At 55.8% G+C, this 15,127-nt stretch overlaps 2 long non-coding RNA genes across 3 annotated transcripts; both read right to left on the bottom strand.

Moving 5' to 3' along the window:
* Positions 1-3,284: 3,284 nt before the first annotated feature.
* LOC141749348 (uncharacterized) lies at positions 3,285-7,716 on the bottom strand. Of its 2 annotated transcripts, XR_012589335.1 has the most exons (4): positions 7,545-7,705; positions 6,779-6,837; positions 5,488-5,704; positions 3,285-4,426 (listed from the first exon to the last, which is right to left on the bottom strand). It is a non-coding gene; the product is annotated as an uncharacterized LOC141749348 (long non-coding RNA). The 2 variants fall into 2 exon arrangements; XR_012589336.1 differs by lacking the exon at positions 3,285-4,426 and having other exon boundaries at positions 5,257-5,704; positions 7,545-7,716.
* A 1,014-nt stretch (positions 7,717-8,730) lies between these two features.
* On the bottom strand, positions 8,731-11,575 carry LOC141749369 (uncharacterized). The gene is made up of 3 exons (XR_012589342.1): positions 11,403-11,575; positions 10,676-10,734; positions 8,731-9,823 (listed from the first exon to the last, which is right to left on the bottom strand). It is a non-coding gene; the product is annotated as an uncharacterized LOC141749369 (long non-coding RNA).
* Positions 11,576-15,127: the final 3,552 nt, after the last annotated feature.

Here is a 15,127-nt window from a genome sequence, read left to right as displayed (position 1 = left end):
GGGCTCAAGGGTCTGGCCTGGGGGACACAGCCAGCACTGGGACCTGGCTGGTGCTGGTGGCACAGTGTCACCACAGGCAATGGGATGTGGCCGGTGCCAGTGCCATCAGAGGCCCTGGTATCACCACTGACTATGGGATGTGGCTGGCGCGACTGGAGGCCCTGGTGTCACCCCAGGCAATGGGACACGGCCAGCGCTGGTGTCACCAGACGCCCTGGTATCACTATAGGCAATGAGATGCAGCTGGTGCTAGTGCCACTGGGGGTCCTGGTGTCACCCCTGGCACCGGTACGTGGCTGGTGCCAGCATCCCCGGGGGTCCTGGTGTCACCCCTGGCAGCGGTACGTGGCTGGTGCCAGCATCCCCGGGGGTCCCGGCGCCCCCCCGGCCGTAGGGGCAGGACGCTGCTGCCCGCGCCACCTTAAGCGCCGGCTGCGGCAGGGCCGGGAAACGGGAGTTTCTGTTTATTTTTGCCGTTTCGGTTTCTGACTCCGCCGGCTGGAAACGAAAGTGCAAAGTCGAGTCGGCAGCGGCTCCGCCCTCCCGCTCCCCGCCAGCCCCACTTCCCCCGCAAACGCCTCCTCGGAGCGGCGTCTGGGTCCGGGATGAGCCCGCGGCTGTAAGGAAGGGTTGGGACCCCAGGCTCTGGCACAGAGACGATTTCAGATCGAGCTGGGTGTCTCCGAGGAGAGACACCCCGCCCCCCCGGCTGTTTTCCTGTGCCTTTTAAGGCCTCACAACGTGTTGACGTGTCTGTCCAGGCGATGTGCATGGACTGTTTGCCCCATCGATTTGTTTAATAGCCGCTTTTTCTCTGTGACGTCTGGAATAGCATTTCGAATTTTGTCTACTCACGCAGTTTCATCTTCCTCCTGTCTTACCTGCACTTGGGTCTCATCCGTCTTCTGTTGACTTCAGATAGAATGGTTTCTCTCTTTCTTTGAAGGTTCTTTCCCTCAGTTACAGGCTTGGTCCAGTTTATCTCTTTGTGCAAGACTCCGAGTATTTCCCCTTTTCGACTAAGTAAAGGTTGAACTAAAGTCCAGTTGCGGTTTGCAGCCCAAAGCTTCCACACTCCGGTCACTCATGCCAAGCAAAATCACTCAAGTTTGAATTCAACCTAATTTTAAGCGATCCCACAATTAATTCTAATATCCTATAAGTAGCCTAATTTAATTCCCAACATGAGGGTACGGGCAGGGGGAGAGATGGGCAGGGACAGGGATAGAGACGGGGCAGGGATACGGGCAGGGGCAGCCATATGGCTGGGGCAGGGACATGGGCAGGAGCAGGGATGGCAGTCCCCTTAGTGTTGGGTGACAACAGGGCAGGCAGCGGGGCAGGAATACAGGCAGGGGCAAGGATGTGGGCAGGGGCAGGAGCAGGGATACAGGCAGGGATATGGGCAATTATGGGAAGGGACAGGGGTAGAAATAGGGACAGGAGCAGGTATTGGGGCAGGGATGGGGATACAGGCAGGGGTGGGGACAAGGACAGAGGCAGAGATACAGGCAGGGCCAGGAGCAGGGAAAAGTACAGGGATATGTGGAGGTGTGCAGACGGGGCAGGGACAGGTGGAGGGACAGGGATACGGGAAAGGACAGGACCGGCAGCAGGGACAGGGTACAGGCAGGGCCGGGGCTGTGGGCAGGGACTGGTGCCACAAACATTTCACACCTGTCCCCGGACGCCCAAGGAGCGAGGCCAGGGTGCCAAGGTGAGAACAAGAGTCACTCTTTATTTGCACCCATGGGATGTCCCAGCCGAATGGGGGCACCCCAAACATGGTGTCACACATGGCTCTCACACCTCCTGAGCGCTGGGGTACAGCATGGTTTGGACAATCCCTACTTACTCCCCTCCCCCCGCCACACACACACACGCCCCTACTTTGCAAAGCCACTGGGATTCTATGGTGGTGCCACCCTTTCCTCGTCCAGCTGTCTCTGGAGTCCATCTCGCTACAGGTGTATGAAAGCTGGAGATGGACTATTTACAAGGGTATGTGGTGATAGGACAAGGGGTAATGGCTTCACACTGGAAGAGGGGAGATTTAGACTAGATGTAAGGCAAGATATTTTTCACTGTGAGGGTGGTGAAAGGTTCCCCAGAGAAGCTGTGGCTGCCCCATCCCTGGAGGGGTTCAAGGCCAGGTTGGACGGGGCTTGGAGCAACCTGGTCTGGTGGGAGGTGTCCCTGCCCAGGGCGGGTGGTTGGAACTGGATGATCTTTAAGGTCCCTTCCAACCCAAACCATTCTGTGGTTCCATGATTCTATTTATCTGTGAGGACAGGTCACAGGAGGATCTTAGGGGGGTGTTGGAGGAGCCGGGGTGCTCCTTATCTTGGGAGTCCAGGGGTGGCCTTCACCCTTCAGGATGGGGCTGTCCTCCTCCTCTTCCTCCTCCTCCTCGCAGGGAGCTGCCATCCTGCAGCCGTGCCTGCTGAACCGTAACTATGCAGCATACAATGTAAATATATATATCTTAAGAAAGTCCATACGGTTTCAATACTATATAAAGACTAATTGGTACAATAGTTAGGAAATGAGATTTTCCTCACCAGACGCAGGCAGGGGCAGGGATAGTGATGTGCCGAGGGTGGAAATAGGGACAGGACAGGGACAAAGGAAGGTGCAGGGACAAGGCAGGAGCAGGGTCAGAGACAGAAACAGACACACAGGCAGGGGCAGGGATACGGCCAGGGACAGGGATCAGGCAGGGGCAGGAGCAGAAAGGATATGGGCAGGCATGTGGGCAGGGATAGTGATGGGCCAGGGGTGGAAAGAGAGGCAGGACAGCGACGGGAGGGGGATGGGGGGCCCAGGACTGCGCCCCACCCACCTGCAGGGACAATGGCGCATCCGCCGCCGCCACTGCTGCTGCTCCGGCACAAACACCTGGAAAATAAAAAGTGTCCCCCCCGCCCCCTTCACTGGGTGCCTGGAGTCTCCCTGCACCCAGCGCGGCATCGGGGGAACACCCTGGGGACCCCCCCACCCCGGGCACAGGGGGCTGTCGCGTTAAGGGTCAAAACGGTTTTGGCAGAAAATAAAGCCCCTTGCGTTCTAACACTCCCCACCCAGGCGGGAGGCCAGGCGCGGCTGGGTTTGAATTCCGAGGGATGCCCAATGCCCCACGATCACTCCAGTCGCGTTTAATACATTCAACTGTAACGAGTCGGATACGCTAACAGGGGGCGGCACCTTCAGTCTAGTCGTGCTCGTGAACTAGCAACGGCCACTCTCTTTGGCCGTGTTCAATGGGAAACCGAAACGACCGGCTACTTAAACAGTGGGGTTTATTTAAGCAACAGATATATAGGTTCTTATGGGTTGCCCGTGATAAATACACTGTCTGCAAAGCACGTGCAAATAAAAGTCTTGTTAATTACACAAAACGTGTGACAAACTTCTAAACAATACAGCCTGGCTACAAATATAGGGAAAAGACTCCCTAGAGAGATTTCTAAGTTTCCCGAGGAAGCATCGGTATAGTCCGAGTCTTACCCAAAGGTGTCCCTATGGGGGGCAAGAAAGGCTCATCCCGTCGACTGGTCCTGGAAGTCAACGGCAGTCGGTGATGGAGTCCTCCTTGATTTGTTCACGATGGTGTCTTCTCTCATATCCCCCCTTTCTTGGGCTATTTTTGTACTATTTTTAACCTTCAAGGTGGAGTTTGAGTGACTCCAGTCATAAATACCTTTATTATGACTGGTGTAAAATTCTCTCGCCTCACATTTAAAGGTAGAGTTTACAAAAAATTCAGGGCACAGACTCCAGGAGGAGCGGTCGCACCTTGGAGGCGGGTAGCCTTCAGGATGGAGGTGCGTTTTGGTATTGTAATGACATCATAATGAGCAAAGTTTGCACGAAGGACAGCATTTCATCAAAATTCGACAGACTGTTGGCTCAGGGTAGTAAGTATGCAGCTTATCAGTTCCATAGGACTGATATCGGTTCCATAAGCTCCATCCTGTTCCCACATCTGCTGGATTTTCACAGGGCGAGACCGTGGACTCTCCATTCCACTTCGCCCCCCGTGTTGCTTTGCAAGCAATATCGTACAGGGAATCGCAGACTCTTCGCATCCCAGCTGCGGCTGTGTTCTACCCTAGAAGCTTTTTGATTTTGTACCTTACCTTAATGTGCGAACAATTGTGTGTTTTTGATCATTTTAGCAATTACTCCACAGGGGCTCACACCAAGGGTATTCCCCACAGCCCTGGGTTCAAAGCCGGGGGGGCTTCACCCAGCCAGGATTGGGGGAGGGTCCAGGGGGGACCCAGGGAGCAGCACCCAGCCCCCCCCAGGAGGGGAGGGGGGGGAAAAGACCACACACACCCCCCCCAAAATGGGTTCTGGGTATCCTGACCCACCTCTCCCCACGCTCCAGGACTCAGCTCTGTCACAGCAGCTGCTCCAGGGCCTGGGGGGCATGGAAGAGAAAGGGATGAGAGAACACAATTCCCTCCCCCCCAGCACCCCTCCTCAGGAAGGGCAGAGCCCCCCAGCACAGCCTGGGGTGGGGGGAGCCATACCTCCCCCCCGTCTCACCCCACTCCATTGCTGCGTCCTCCAGCAGAGCCCCCCACACCAACCTTCCAGCCCGGAATAAAGACACAGCACAGGGTGGGGACACCCAGGACCCCCCCACAACCCCAGGACAAAGCCAACACCCCCCCCCACCCTTCCAGGACAGCACTGGGGGGCCCAATTGTGCCACCCCCACCCCCGGGGGAGGGGTGTGTGTCACACCTTGTGTGTCCCTCCTGGCACCCTCCGGGGGGGTCATTCCTTGTTTCCCAGCACCCCGGCACCCTCTGGGGGGGGCTGACAGTCTCTGTGTCCCACCCAGCCCCACGGGTGAGGGGGGCCGGGGGGGCCTGTCCTGGGAGCAGCGTCGGGCGGCAGAGGGGCAGGATGGGACGTCGGACGACGACAACCACGACAGTGACGTGAACAACGACGACGACCACGACATGAAGGATGAATGCCGACGATGGCGGCAACGACGCTGACGATGATGATGCAAACAACGGCGGCGATGACATTTAGGGAATTTATATTATCTGTTTACACTTACATAGAAAATCTGCTCAGACTTAGACATTAACACTTATGATACAGAATATCTATTTAGACTGTCTGCTTACACATTTATTTTGACACTAATATCGTTTTATAAATACATTTTTTAAAGTATTTTTATATTCTAGGATCTTTTATATAACACAGAAGCACAGAATCATAGAATCCTTAGGGAGAGGTTTTTATTTTGCACTTATTTTACATACATAAATTAATATTATTTCTCAGTATATAAATATTTCTCATATATAAATGAGAGAGCGATGTCTATTTCAATATCTCATGCCCATAGTTATAGGTTTTCACATTTTTTAATGCATCCCAAGAATTTTCAGACGTTCTGGGGCTGTGACCCACCTCTTTTGGGGACACCCACATAACCCCACATCCCCCACTCACCTGCTCCTCCACTGCCTCATTGCTCCCCCGGTGATGTTGGGGTGCCCCAAATGACATCATCAGCTCCCCAGACACACGTCCCTTTTTATTCATCCCAAAAAAAGGACCAAAATGCCCAGACCCAGGGCTGGCCCCTTCCCCTCAGGGGGCTCCACCACCAGCTGCAAACCTGGGCTGGGGATCTCTCAAGCAGCACGAGACACCTACAACGAGGCACCTGGAAAACAAAAATCCCCAATTATAGCTCAGCATCTTAAAAAATAGCCCAGAAGAGAGCAGAGGAATCCCATCAGACTGAGGGATGGGACAGCAGCTGAGCTACAGGAGCATTCTGAGGAAACAGCTCAGCTCAAAATACAGCACAGCCTTCAAAAGCCAGAGCCATTCGAACTCTCAAAGTCAGGATTAAGTCTAATTGCTACAATTTTGAACGTGCTCTTAGCCTAACAGTAAACTGTCTCACTGGTGTTGCAAAATGCCTTGTCCCTTCCCTCTTCCTTTTGCGTGTGTTCGGTTTATATATACCCAATAAAAATACTTACACTATAAAAGTATTTGACTTTCCTCTGGCACTAATTTCACTTGCACAGCTGCGAATTAATACCATGACACTATCACTCTCCAAAATACACAGTTATAACTTGACTGCAGGTTTTCTTGGGTGTTACCCAAGGAGGAGGGACATCTGGCCAGGGGCACTGCCCAAGAGATGCTACTGGGCTGCTGGGGAAACGCGCCACTGAAAGCCAGACAGAAATAAAGTACCTCAGAGCACTCTGTCGAAATATCAGGGAAAACCTGGTAACATTCAGTCGCCTCTCTTTTTAAACCTTCAGAACAAACACTTAACTGCCTAAATATGCCTCATACATTGTATGCTACAGCTGTTTGGCAGTTGCACTTTAAACAATGCAAGTCAGTGGGTAATTATACAATGTTCCCTTTTTTTTTAAGTTTAGTTTTGCATAGAAAAATCAGCGATATAAGAGATCCCCCAAATGGTTTTACTTTTGAAGAGGAAGAGGAAGAGAAGAGACGAGACCCTAAAGAAGGTAACAGGCAGCTCTTAATTTATCTGAGGTGAAAGTTCGCTCTTTAACCCCAAAGGAAACCATTCCTATATACCAAGGCACCAACCCAGGCAGGAGGCACTCTCTGTGAACTGCAGTTCCTCATCAGCTGTCCAGAAAAGCAAAGTTGCCTTTTCTGCAGGTTTGACACGGACTATCTGCAGCATCCCTGAACTCACCAATGTGTCTCCCCGCTCCCCCAGCCACACGCGTGCCATTACCTGAGCCGCAAGTGGAATCAGCTGTGCAGGATTCTCTTGCCGTAACACAGAAGGTGACCCTGGGAAAAGAGGAGGCAAGAAATGAGCCTGTTTGTCACACCCAGCCAACGCAGCCGAGCTGGGGGATTCCCACCCTACCTCTGCCCTTGGGAGTGGGGCCGCGATGGACCCACCACGCAGAGAGAGGCACCTGGCATGGATTTTATCTCTAACCCTGTTCCTGAGCCCAAAGCCACACAACTCCCCCTCTTTCTGAGCCCCAAAACCAGCCACACGAGCCTGGTTGCCAGCCCCGGGTGCAGAAGACCTGGTCTCCGTGTCGCGCCCCAAACTGGCGCCCCCTCTCTGCTTCCCGACCCCCTCTGCAGCCCCGCTGGGCGACGTCGAGGGGCGGGGGGAGCGCAGCCGCCCCACGGCCCGGCATCCCCAGTGTCCCCCGCCGGCAGTTTTGTGCCGAGAATCTGGCCCCGCGTCTCTGCGGGGCGGCCGCAGCTCGGCCCGGCCGACGCTCAATTACTGCCGTCCCAGGTTTAATTGCTCCAGCACCACCAGCAGCGCACCCCAACCCCTCCAGGCCGAAGGGACCCTGCGGGAAGTCCGGCCCAGCCAGCCCCCTCCGACGCTACAATGCCCCAGTGAGACACCCCTCCGTACGCCCGGGCCCCCTCAGGGATCTCTCAGGCCCCCCGTGCCCCCCTCAGGCCCCCCCGTCTCGCCTCGGGACTCCGCCGGCACCCCGCCATGTTCCCCGCCGCCCCCCGCTCACCTTGACGCGGTCCAGATACCTCACGACGTGCTCGCGGCAGCCCCGGGGACCCAGTCCCGCGGATCCGGCCCGGCCGAGGACCCGCCCGCCTGGTCCCGTTTTCCCGCCAGGCCGCCCCGCGCCCGCTTCCACCCGTCCGCCATTTTCCCCCGGCCCCGTCCGCTTCCGGAGCGGCCCGGCCCGCCGCCGACGGCCCGCCCACGGCGCGCGCCCATTGGCCATGGGTCACTCCGCTCACAGGCAGCTCAGTTCCATTGGCCTTTCGCCGCAGTCAATCATCACTGCGCCCCGCCCTGGCGAGGCGATCCGACCAATCGAAGCACGGCGAGGTGACCCGATCAATGGGAGCGCGGCACCTGCGCTGTGATTGGCCCATTCTTCCGCGCATGCGTCCCAGAGCGGTTGCCATGGTGAGGACGCTCTGGCGGGGGCCGAGGCCGTTGCCATGGCGACAGGGCCCTGCGGGGCGGGGGAGGACGGGCGGGGGCGAGGAGGGAGATTCACCAAAACACGGCTTTTTCTTCTTAAAAACTGTAGAGATTTGTTTGCGAAAGCACAAAATAAGCCTGGCGCGCTGCCCGGTCCCCCAGCAGCGCTCCCCTGGGATCCGGAGCTTCGAGGGCAGACGGGGCTCCCACAGCTCGGGCGCAGCGTCCGCTGAGGCTGCGTGTGGGCCAGCGCCTACGGGGGGGACACGGCGGTGGCGGGCGGCACGGCCCGGGGCGTGATCGGGGAGGCTCCGGGGGAGCTCTGGCGAGTTGGGGAGGCGGCCGGCATCTGCGCCTGCGGGGTGTCCGCCTTCTTCCCCGCTTGCCGCCCGCCCGCTCTCGGCTAACTCCCCGGGGCTCGCCTCCGGCGCCCCGGCAGCCTGCCGCAGCGGGCCGTTTGAAGCTTCCCGCCCCGCCAGCCCCGGGCGGCAAGCGGGCAGGAGACACTCCCGCCCCGGCCGAAGGGGCTCGCTCGCCTCCCCGGTGGTCCCGGCCCGGCCCCGCCGCCGGGGATGGCGCCCGGCAGCCGCCGGTGCGGGGCCCGGTCTGCAGTACCACGCTTCGGCCACAGGGGGGCAGCAGCAGCGAGGCCGCCAGGGACCCGGCAGGAAGGCTGGTGCCTTAGCCACAACGCGAAAGTCAGCGATCTTTGCTTTTCGGCATGAAAATTTTTTTGGCATTTTTTTTTTCCTCCTTTCCAGCTGCACAAATCCAACTGGATTTGGCTTTCCTGGGAGTCCCAAATTAGGATTTTTTTCTCCCAAATTGTTGTTTTGCCCCCCAGTGCAGACCCAGAATCGGGGGCTTGGGGGTATTTTTGTGCCGTGGCAGCAGCTCCCGCTGGGTGTGCGCAGCCCCGCAGGGAAAAGTCCCCATTCGGGGGAACTGGCCCCAAATTGGGAGGGGAAAAGGGGCAGCTTTGGAAAGTATTTTTATGTCTTCAAGAGAGATTAAAGGGCAGGGAGAGTTTTTAAATCCTTTCCATAAATAGGCTTTCTTTGCATTTTTAAAACCTTACAGAGCATAGACGTTTACATTAACGTATCTATTCACATGCAGATAGATCAATTTAAGGGAATATATATTATCTATTTGCACTGATATAGAATATCTGTTTAGACTCAGATGCATTTAGACTTCTATGTTAACATTATATAGGACTTGATTTAGACATATATTTTGACATTTTAATATCTTTTTATATTCTAAATCCCTTTATACAACATAGAACCACAGAATGCTTAGAGATATAGGGTTTTATTTTTAACTCCTTCTATATAAAGAAATTATTTATCAATGCATATAAAAACGAGAGACTTTATTTCAATGTCTCACGCCCATGTTTAGAGGTTTTAACATTCTTTAAATCCACCCCCGTGAATTTTCAGACATTTTGGGGTTGTGACCCACCTCTTTGCGGGGGGGGACGACACACGACACAAGGACAGGGGACGACCCCTGCATGACCCACACCACCTGCTCACCTGCTCCTCTGCCACATCACCTCCCCCTCAGTGACACTGGGGTGCCCCAAATGATGTTGTCGCCCCCACAGACACACGCATCCCTTTTTATTCATACACACACACCCCCTGTCTGGTGCTGCCAAACGCCTGGCCCCTTCCTCCCAGCGCGGCCGCAGGGAAACCACCCCGCAGGGCGGCAGGACCAGACTGGGCCGTAACCAGAACTGACACTGCTGGACCCACCACTGCACCTACAGCCCTCATGCTGCTGCTGCCGCTCACCTCGCTCGCTGGGTCGATGCAGCTGAGAGGCACGGATCAAACCCTGAAGAGCAAAAGGAACAATAAAGAACAAAGCTCAGTCATTCACTTCATGGTGAAAGGGTGAGCCTATGTTTATATACATCCAGTAAAAATACTCATACTCTAGAAGTATTTGACTTGCCTCTGGCACTAATTTCACTTGCACAGCTGTGAATTGATAGCAGCAAACTACTCATCTTCAAAATACACAGTAATAATTTGACTGCAGGTTTTCCTGGGTGTTACACAAGGAGGAGGGACATCTGGCCAGGGGCACTGCCCGAGAGAGATGCTACTGGGCTGCTGGGGAAACGCGCCACTGAAAGCCAGACAGAAATAAAGTACCTCAGAGCACTCTGTCGAAATATTGGGGAAAACCTGGTAACATTCAGTCGCCTCTCTTTTTAAACCTTCAGAACAAACACTTAACTGCCTAAATATGCCTCATACATTGTATGCTACAGCTATTTGGCAGTTGCACTTTAAACAATGCAAGTCAGTGGGTAAATTATACAATGTTACCTTTTTTTTTAAGTTTAATTTTGCATAGAAAAATCAGCAATATAAGAGATCGCCCAAATGGTTTTATTCTCGAGGGTCAGGTGGAAAATCAAATCCCTGGTGCTGCAATCAAAAAGCACCAGCAGATTGGCGAATGCTTTTGGCTGTGTAACGTGCTCCAGAACAGACCTTATATTCTTTTTAGAGGGACCTGCTCAGGCAGGAGGCACGCTCTGTTCACTGCAACTCCTCGTCAGCTTTTCTGCACTGGCAGCAAAGTTGCCTTTTCCATGGCTTCGATGTGGAGTATCTGTAGCATCCCTGAACTCACCGATGTGTCTCCCCGCTCCCCCAGCCACACGCGTGCCATTACCTGAGCAGCGAGCACAATCAGCCGTGCAAGGTTCTCTTGCTGTGACGCAGAAGGTGACCCTGGGAAAAGAGGAGGTGAGAAATCAGCCTGTTTGTCGCACCCAGCCAACGGGGATGAGCCGGGGGACCCCCACTCTACCTCTGCCCTCGGGAGCGGAGCCGGGACAGACCCTCCGTGCAGAGAGAGAGGGGCTGCCACGGATTTCATCTCTAACCCTGTTCCTGAGCCCAAAGCCACACAACTCCCCCTCTTTCTGAGCCCCAAAACCAGCCACACGAGCCTGGTTGCCAGCCCCGGGAGCAAGAGACCCGGTCTCCGTGTCGGGCCCCAAACTGGTCCCCTCCATCTGCTTCCTGACCCCTTCTGCAGCCCCTCTGGGTGACGCTGAGGGAGCGGAGCCACCCCACAGCCCGCACCCCCAGGGCCCCACGGGCACTTTGGGGGAGCGCTGGGAAACTGCGGAGGGCCCGGCCCCGCGTCCCTGCGGGGCGGCACCAGCTCGGCCCGGGCACCGCTTTCTTACCGCCGTGCCAGGCTTTATTGCTCCAGCATCGCCGGCACCGCACCTCAAACCCCCCAGGACGAAGGGACCCCGCGCGGAGCCGGACCCAGGCAACCCCCTCCGACCCGACAATGCCCCGCTCCGGGCCCCCCGTTCCCCCAGCCCCATTCGGGGCCCTCCCGGCCGCCCCCCCATCACCCCTCGGGGCCCCCACAGAACGCTCACCTTGACGCGGTCCAGCTGCCTCACGACGTGCTCGCGGCGGCCCCGCGGGCCGGGCCCGGCCCGACCACGCACCCGCCCGCCGGGCCCAGCTTTCCGCCCGGATCGCCCCGCTCCGATTTTGAGCCGGCCGCCATTTTCCCCCGGCTCCGTCCGCTTCCGGAACGCCCCGGCCCGGCCCGGCCCGCCCACGACGCGCGCCCATTGGCCACCGCCCGCCCCCCTCCTTGAGCAACGCCGCTCCATTGGCTCGCCACCGCCATCAGTCCCTGCCGCACCCCACCCCCGGCGAGAGATCCGACCAATGGGAGCGCGGCGAGGCGATCCGACCAATGGGAGCGCGGAACCCGCGCTCTGATTGGCCCACCCTCCCGCCCATCCGCCCGGGAGCGATTGCTATGGTGAAGACGCCTCGGCGGGGGCGGGGCGCCGTCGCCGTGGCAACGGGACCGTGCGGCCGCCCCGCCGGCGATAAATTCACCCAAATCCGGCTTTTTCTCCTTAAAAACTTTATAGAGTTGTGTGCGACAGCACAAAATAAACCCGTTGCGCGGCCCGAACCCGCCGCAGCGCTCCTTGGGGTCCGACACTTTGAGGGCGGGCGGAGCTCCAGCAGCTCGGGGGCGGCACTGGCCGCTGCCGCTGCGTGTGGGCCAGCACCTGCGGGGAGGACACGGCGGTGACGGTGACGGGGAGACTCCGGGGGAGCTCTGGCGAGTTTGGGGAGGCGCCCGGCATCTGCGCCCGGGGGGTGTCCGCCTTCTTCCCCCCTTGCCGCCCGTCCGCTCTCGGGTAACTCCGCGGGGATGGCCTGCCGTTTGAAGCTTCCCGCCCCGCCAGCCCCGGGCGGCCAGCGGGCAGGAGACACCCCCGCCCCGGCCGAAAAGGCTCTCTCGCCTCCCCGGTGGTCCTGGCTCTGCCCCGAGGGGTCGGCGCTGCAGCTCTGCGCGTTTCCTCACCGGGCGGCAGCCGCGCGCGCGTCGGCTCCGCACCCCCGCTACCGGCCGGCGGCGGCGCGCGACACGGCGGCGCCTGGGCGCATGCGCGGCGCCGAACCGCAGCGCCGCCTGGCGGGTGCCGTGCGTCCGCAGCGACGCGGCGCGCGCGCCACCGCGCATGGGCGGGAGCGGGCTGCGGGAGCAGGGCCGGGGTCGCCCGCTCCACCAGAAACGGGCTAAAGAGGCTCGTTCAGGCTGTGACATCCCGCGACTTCTCTAGGTGTGACCAGTGCCTGAAGGCTGTTAATGAGGAACGGCTTCATCATCCTCCCATCCCTCCCTCCCTCCCTCCCCTCTCTCGCTCGCTCTCAATCGTTTACTTTGCCTGATTACTACAGTTACAATTACTGAAAGCACCTAGCCTTTTATAGAGGGCAGATGCTGACTTTTAGAAAGGTTTTAGTGACTCCACAAAATTGCCTTTACTTCAAAGCAAGCTACATGGAGGAGGTGTTCAAGGCCAGGCTGGACGGGGCTTGGAGCAGCCTGGTCTAGTTGAAGATGTCCCTGATCACGGCAGGGAGTTGGACTGGGTGGTCTTTGAAGGTCCCTTCCAACGCAAACCATTCTGTGATTCCATGAAAATTAAATTAAGCAAACCTGAGATCCATCTTACAGTGGTGGTGAATTTCCTGCCCCCCCAACCAGCTTTTGAAATGCACATTTCCAAATACGTGTAGTTCTGTGATCACTTGTATTTTGGAGGGTCTAATAATAAATGGCACCTGTTAAACAGGCACGAAGCTGTAAACATAAGCCTCAGAACTGTATAAAACCAAGATGAAATTAGAAGCCCTGTGTTTTCCGTTTCCCAAGCTCTTTGTTTCATTCAGAAGTTGGAAGCTTTTTGAATGCCAACTGTAGTGTCAGCTACACCAACCAACAGTTGGGTACAGCCTCCCACGCAGTGCTCGACTCAGCAGTTACGAATGAATGACCCACGTGGGAAGGATTACCCGTATAGATGCATCTCAGTCACACACGTCCAGATAGACCACTGGAGGGTCTTCTGAACCGCTCGGGTTCCCCAACCCTCTTCCCCTAGCCCCTTCCCCAGTGCCTGGACAGGATGAAGATGTTCTGTTGATCATGACGTTCATCCTCCAGAGGCAGGTGCTGGAGTGAAAGGATAAAGCTGGCAACTGCGGCCTCCTACTGAGCAGCGTTCAGCCTTTCTGCACTCACCCATCTGCAAATTCGCTTTTGCCTGCTCAGGGCTAGAGTCAGGGGAGGCACATAACAATTGTTCATTCAAAGACATAGTCCGTCTGCCTATGCTCATTATTAATTCAGCTGCTATTATTAATACTAGATGTCTATAATTTTATAATACAACAATTATAGAACAATACAGCTGCCAAAAATGTTACTATACAGAATAGAATATAAGTGAAAAACAACTCACAGCCCTGCTCGCTCCCGTTTGTGACACCTGGACCAGGTCAAGCCATAGCTTCCTCCTTTGATTTTCAGAGATGGGATTTCTATTGGGCTTGTTGCGAGCTGGAGGGGAATCACCCTAAATATCCACCTTCTCAAACTGACGTTGCAGGAACTGTCCACCTTCTTGGACAATGCACAACTGAGTCCATACTTACCCATCCCTATAGGCAGAAAATTGAGAAACACAAAGCCATTCATATGTACCATTGCCCTCATCCCGTTCATGTGTTACTGGACTCATATGATAACAAATTAGGGCCTCTTCCATTTTGGTTCTAAGGCATGTTTCTTTTTACCCCAGCTCAAAACCATTATTTGGCCTCAGTATCACTATATATATATATATATATATGAATTTTATCTCATTTTCCCCATTTTTTTTCTTGCTTCTTTTACTGCTTCTTCCACCAGAGCCTAAATTTCTTCTTTATTCTCTTGTAATGCTTTTCCTGTTCCCACTGATCACCTTCAGGATGCTTAGGGTCTCATGTGTGGGGCACGGGCTGTTCAAACAGAACATGAATGTAAGCTGGTGCATGAGCTGTTGCTATTTCTTAAAGCTGCTAGTATCACCAGTAATTTTTCAATCCATTGCTTTGGATATTGCTATATAATTTTATTGAGTTTAATAGTCTGCTTCTTTCTTTCTACCATTCCAGAGTACTGTGGGTGGCAGGATATATGCAGCCTTTAATTCCCTGTCTTGAATTACTTCACTTACCAAATCTCCTCCTTTTCTATCTCCTGTTCTATCTTATGCTAGCCAGTGATCCATAACAACAGGTAATTTCCTTAGACAAATATTATTTTTTTTTACACTTACAGCTGCTCTGTTTCTTTCACCGGGGAGTCTTCAACCCATCCCCAAAAGATCTGTGTGGTGATATGCAGAGACCGACTTTCTTTAAAGCAATTTATACAATCCATTTGCAGTATTTACCAAGGTCTCCAGCTTCTCTGACGCAAGAGATGGGAGCTTAGTTTTATCAGTTTGCTCACGGAATTCAGCTCAGGACAGAAAACGAGGTGGCACGGAGCGCCTCAGGGCAGCCCGGAGCTCGCCTCCACACCCCCCCTGCAGTTAAGGCAGCACGAAGCGCACCGCTCGCGATGCTCTACCGGACCACCGGGCGACGGACCCTCGCAGCCGCTGCCTCCCTTCCCCTCGGGAGAGGCCGCACCCGGCGGAGCGCCCAGACCACGCCGCCCCAAACCCTGCGGTTCGGCGGCGGCCGCCGGCCCCGCGCAGCGCTCGCCGCTCTCCCGCCGCAGCCCCGCGGGGCAGGG

The sequence above is a fragment of the Larus michahellis genome, chromosome 10, assembly GCF_964199755.1.
Source record: "Larus michahellis chromosome 10, bLarMic1.1, whole genome shotgun sequence".
Taxonomy (NCBI): domain Eukaryota; kingdom Metazoa; phylum Chordata; class Aves; order Charadriiformes; family Laridae; genus Larus; species Larus michahellis.
The sequence above is the reverse complement of the archived record's forward strand: the minus strand, read 5'-3'. Positions and strand labels throughout refer to the sequence as shown.